The sequence below is a fragment of the Hippoglossus hippoglossus genome, chromosome 14 (genome assembly GCF_009819705.1).
Source record: "Hippoglossus hippoglossus isolate fHipHip1 chromosome 14, fHipHip1.pri, whole genome shotgun sequence".
NCBI lineage: Eukaryota > Metazoa > Chordata > Actinopteri > Pleuronectiformes > Pleuronectidae > Hippoglossus > Hippoglossus hippoglossus.
In genome coordinates, this window is record NC_047164.1 from 24893418 (window position 1) to 24899924 (window position 6507).

Here is a 6507-nt window from a genome sequence, read left to right on the forward strand (position 1 = left end):
AAAGCATATTGAAGTTTAAATACCGATTTTTTACATGTCACAATGATTTCAAATAAAATGCAACACAAATTAAAAGAAAAACTAAAAATCTTTTATGGAGAAAAGACTGTCCCTTAATAAACTTGTGAGAAAATACAGAAACTAAAGCGAGGGTTGTCACATTTTTCAAAATCATACTACAGAAGTAATGGTGGGGAGTACCGTTATCGAAAAGGACGCTGGACATTTTTGGTCTTGCACCGACAACTCTAACTAAAAGCTGTCCTGACACACCGGTGGGCGGTGACCTGGTTGTCACTCTCCAGTTGACGTCCTGCAGAGTTGCCAAGTATAGATTACGGCTGCAAATCAACTGAGTTTGTGGCAGCAAACAATCATAAGAACAATGTATTCATAATTTCACACATTGTCAAAGGCTACATCCCTGACAAGTACAAATAGGCTTCTTACAATGCATCGACCCACTGTCCTGCCTTTACCTTTTGTACCTTATTGACGTTTCAATGGTCACCTGTGTCTTAAAGTGCTATCAAAGATCGTGACACTACACACTTAAAATGGACATAATTTGACTAGTTTTTATAGAGAAATTATTTGAAAACATGTTATATTACAAACAACTCAAAACAATCCACTTAAATTTCCCAACTGTATGGAGTATTCTGTTGTACAAAGTGACAGGAGATACATAAATATGGCAACGATTTAAATGTTTATTCTACAAATGAACGGGTCACAATAAGGTAATGACGTGTATATGTGCCTTATTTCATATCGTGGCAACATAAAATGCCTTACGTTTAACGAAATAATAAAACAGCATAAAACACTAAAATCCAAATAAAAAATAAAATCATAACAACTGATAGGTCTATGCAGTTACAATTTATTGGAACATACTGTCAAAAAATAACGTTGCATAATAATGTCAGTGAACTTTCCATACAACATGGTACAATTAACATTTAAAAAGATTGTGGTGTTACACACCTTAAGAAAATGAATAAGCATGAATTATACAGTTATACAAAAAACAATGAAAAAGGCTTAACCTGTTCATTGATGCTTACTGCTGAATTCAGTCATTAACACTGAACAGCGCCCTCTGCTGATATACCGAATATCAGAATCTAAACATGACATGTAATTAATTAGCAACCTGTTTACACCAAATAAAAACAATATAATGAGAATAAACAGCACAAAAAATAAGCTTTCTTAATAACACATAACACAATTTCTCTCTTACATTAGCAAGCAAGAGTCAGTGTGTGTTGGTTGACATGCAGAATAACAAAAGCGGTACCAATTAAATTGTTCAGTGTTTTATAGATTAGTAACAACTGCATTTAAAAAGGTGAGGTTAAATAGATTAGATCAGACTACATCAATATTAAAAGATTGTCACACATATTTAGAACAATTGAGTTTACATTTATGATGAGTTATTTTTACTACAGTGGCAGTCATGTGTGGATTATGATAAAAAAAAAAGGTTGATCATAGGCATCTGTAGATTTTAAATTTTTAATCTTTGATTAAAAACCTCAGTGGATGTGTTTCTCCCATTAGCTCCAGAGAGATTAAACAGAGTTGTATTCCAGATATATGGAAAGTGGGTTCCAGTTGGTCTGATGAGTTGTCATTGGGAGCTTTGGATCCAAGGTCTCTACAAGAAACAAATTTAGACAGCATATCAACCACGAGATTAGTGTATAACTTAAAGAGATATATAAAAAATTTCAAATATATACTAATAATAACAGGACGACAGAGCAGTGACCTCATATAGAACTGGTGTGTGGTTTTGGTCTTGCACTATTTATACCAGTATCAGCATGATCCTGTACCCGTACTTAACCTTGGTGGAGGTGTACTTGAAATTACTGGTTAGCCAGGAAAGTATTAATAACAGTTTGACTCATTTCCTCTCCCACGTATGGATGATTGTATGGATCGTGAACATGAAGAAACCTTGCGGGAAATATTCAGTCGTTTAGAGGGTGCGTTTTTTTACTTTGAATCTGGCAAAATGCAGAGGTGGGAAGTAACGAAGTACAACTACTTAAGTCGATTTTTCTGCTACTGATTAGAAAGTGAAAGGTCCATGTTTAGTGATATTTACAGAATTTTTTAGTGGTTATACTGTGATCTATTAGTGTTCTTAGGCAGACACACGAGGCACTTGTTTGTTCTGCTGTGCTGGTTCTTTGTTGACCCTAGAAGTTCAGATGCACTTGTCCATTACTATTTGTGACTTAGCATCTGGGGTTCAAAATTTGTAAAATTATACAGTATATGTATATTTTTGTTATAATTTTTCAGTCAGTTGAAATAAAGCCTGAAGAGAACAATTTTAGGTTTTGTGTCTGTATAGGCCTACAATAAAAAGCACTTTGCATTTTAAATTTTGGTACTTATACTTTTACTTTTGATACTTAAGTACATTTCAACACAGATACTTTTGATACTTAAGTACATTTAATATGAGCTACTTTAAGACTGACTCAAGTCATTTTCTTACGGGTGACTTTAACTTTTACCGGAGTCACTTTCAGGTAAGATATCTGTGCTTTTACTCAAGTATGGCTTTCATGTACTTTATACACCACTGGCAAAATGTGAGTTTGGTAAAGCTGTGGTCACGTACTTTGGAAAGCAAGTAGGGCAGGGAGAGGTGCGTCCCCTGTCAGCCAAAGTCCAGGCCGTTCTGGACTTTCCTGCGCCAGAAACGCGACGGCAGCTCCGTCGTTTTTTAGGTGTGTGGCTATTATCGTGGTTTCTGTAATAAATTTGTTATTATAGTTGTGCCACTAACTATGTGTTTTGTGTTGTTGTTGTCGTCTCTCCCTGCCTGAGGGTGGTGCTGTTCCCCTGCTCTGTGTTTTTCCTGTGTCTGTGTTTCAGGTCCGGTTGGTGATTGGAGGATAGGCTGATGGGGCTAACTTTAAAAAGTCACCTGCTGATGTCGGTTGGCCTTCGCCTTTTTCCTGGCTCCCAAAACAATACCGTGCCTTCGTTTTCTGAAACCCGTCTGATCTGAAATGTTTTTGTGATCGCTAGATCTTTAGAGTGTTTTCTGTTCGAAGCCTGTGAATTCTATATTCTGATCAGTCCTGGTAGTTGTAGGGTAGAAAAGCCTTTTTGTTTGTAACTCCTTTCTCCTGTTTTTGTTTAGGTAGGCAGGTAAGATCCCTGTATTTTGTTTTTGTTTCTCCTGGACATAGGTAAGTTAGTTTGGTATTATAGATTGTTTTGTGCTGTGCTCTTCCTGACGTTTTCTTCCTGACGTTTTCTTCTGCCTGATTTATAAAATAAATAACCTTTATTTTGGACTGCAAATCTGCTGTGGCACTGTTCATACTTGGGAGTGGGGAACGAGTGGAGCCAACTTATGTTATGCTCAGGTTTCTCCTAGGCCGGGCATAACACTTTGTTAATAAAAAGCCTTAATGTGTATAGGTAACTCCTTCGCTGAAATGTCCATACAATACAACCTCTATTTAATAAGATCAATATCTGGAAGTTTGGTTACTCTATAAAGAATGAGTTGTGTGTGACCCCTGAAGAGACGCTTCAGGGCCACTTTAAGTGCAATGTGTAATAAACCATAGAGTATACAGTATCTATTTCAAGTTATCTTGAAATGGGGAGACATTGTTCCTTTAAGTGTTTTCCACAAGAATATATATTTATGAATATGTATTTATGACCTAAACCTGACCTCCATTGTTATCAATAACTGATATTTCCTAATCACATCACATTCCAAACTGACAAGAAAGCTCAAATATCTTGGGCTGTCTGAACTTTCACACAGTGCTCTATCTTTTCACCCTAAAATGGTACAAAAAACAATACACTTGCTTTAAATGTTTAAAAGCATTTTCAATTATATGCCTGTTACAGGCCTCAGCTGCTTCCTTACTGCTGATTTAAATGTGGTGCAGTGTTTTCTGTTCTAGGTCATATAGGCTTCGCCTTTTAAGGCTATCGTTAGTGGGTTTATCCCTCATGCACAGCACTGAAAAGACTTAAGTCCACGCCCACCTGTTGTAGGCCTCACCTCTGTCTCACCTAGAGTATAAATTGGGCTGAGATCGGACAATCGGCTCCCATTTCTCTTCACCCTCATATGAGAAAACTACCACAATGAAATCATCCGGCGGAATCAGAGTTGGCCCGGCCTGCCAAACAGGGTATATTATATCCTTCGACCTGCACGCCCGCTTCGAAAAGGAGCATGCCTGCGTGGCGCTTACACCCCAGGCAGTCTGCCCCTACTACAGGACTTCCTGCTGCAGGGTGGAGGCCTTAGCCTCTGCCACGGAGGAGGTGTTTCCGGTGTGTGACTACTACCGCGGAGATGAAGCGATTGGGTTTTTTAATGATCGCTGGTCGGCGCGGTCCCAACCAGCCACATGCCCTCAATGCTTCGACCGCTCCAACAGCGTCTCACCCTCCTGCTCTTCCTGCCTCTCTTCCTCCTCCACTGTTACCTCAGCCGGCTCTCCCAGCTGCACAGCAGGCGCCTTGTGGGGGGAACAAAAACTGCCACGTGGCCTTCTCCTGGTCCAGTCCTCCCCAAGAGCAACAGAGGGAGCAGGAATGGTGGTTTTTTTTAAATGAAACACGAAAATAAAGGGCAACTTTCCTATGAAAACGCAGTCTGTCCCAGAGTCTGTCGATCAGCCGCAGCTGTTACATTGTGAGAGCATCAGCCGTTAACCTCTCCATTAACAGGCAGCACGGACTCATGGCACTAAAGCAGTACATCTCCTCTGTCACACATCCAGAGTTTCCCTCCACACACGTTTGTTCTAACAATGAGTGCAATTATGAGCCCACAGGAACCGTCCTTATTCCTTGTGTGGGCAGCATCTCCCCAGCAGTGCCCGGCTGCAAGCTTGTGCGTAATGCGCTCTGCACAGGGTCCGCTCAGGCCTTTTGGTCCAAGCCCCCCATGGGTTGCTCTGGTGAGGGCTCCGACACGAGCAGTGAGGGCTCCGACACGAGCAGTGCGGGCGAGGACTCTGGCTTGGCTCCTTACCATGACAACCACAGCGCATCAGATAAATGATACAGTGGCCAGCCCACTGTATCATTTAGACAGCAAGGTGACAGAAGCCTACATAAATCGCCAGATCAATCTCAGGGGCTTCCCCTGTCTGCACAGCGCCTGTCAAACTGGCTGTGTGACGCTGTTTCTCAGGCATATCACTCCTCTGGGAGCATCAGAGTGCATTTTCCACCAGGGGAATTCCATTCTCCATGGCTTTGCATGGAGGAATGACAGCGGAAGACATCTGCACTGCAGCTTCCGGGTCTTCCCCCTGCTCTTTCATCTATTTTTATCTGCGGGATGTTTTCCATCACTCACTCTGTACTGAGTGTTTTGTCTGAGTGATTGATATTGGATTTTGTGTGCTCTTCTCCTGCCTGTCGGTCTGTGGAAAGCTGCTTTTCCTACTCTGTCCTTGCTGGACTGTTACAGTGTGTAACATTCGTCTACCACTTCTCACAGCAGTAGGTCTTGTTTGTTCCCAGCCCTCATCCCATCATAGAGAATTATTACATATTCTACTATGCTGTGTCATGCCGGCAGATATGGGGCTTTATGACGTGTCATTACACATGACACAGTGTCTGGGTTGGGATTAATAATTTGGATAGTGAAGTAGGTGTGTTTGTGCTTGTGGTACTGTACAAACCCAGTGAGGCATGAACTACATTGTGCTTCGCCTTTAACCCACTAGCGATAGCCTTAAAGGGCAAAGCCTATACGACATAGAACGTTAAGTTTAAGATTTGTGCCTCATTGGTTCCGTCAATGACTGAAGAAAAAGCTGTTTTGGGGGCTGATTGTCCAGTCTCAGCCCAATTTATACTAAAGGTGAGACCGAGGTGAGGCCCACAATGGGTGGGCATGGACTACTAAGTTTTTTCAGTGTTCTAGAGATAGCCTTAAAGGGCTGCGGCTAGACTCATAGAATCTGGAGTTACAATACATAATTAACGTTCTTCCTCAGGTTAACCACTCCTCCACCATATGCACCTCGAGGGGATTCCTCCTTGATGCCGCCATGCACCGCCCACTGGCTTTAGAATCCAGTATTCCCCAGTTCTAGCTGGCTCCTCCTCTAATTTCGCCAGCTACCAATGAAACACCTCGTCTTCAAATGTTAACTCGATGGTGTGGTTGTTAACGGGTATTGATTTACTCTTTAGAATTTGATGAATGTTAACTGGCGAGGCACTCGTTCTGTGACCCCATGAGTTTTTATTGGGATATAATTTAGCTTGTTATTTTCTTTATTTCATTGTGCACCTCACCCAAACTTTTAATTATCTTAGAATTCGGCACCCGTTTCCCCCTAACTCATTGTCCCTCATCTTGTTCAATGTGGTTTAAAATTGCTTTTTTGAATGTTTTTGCACTACTACATTGATAGGTTTTTCTGTCGCATTTCGCATGTTTTCCTAATATCGTGCAGCCGTGTAAAATAA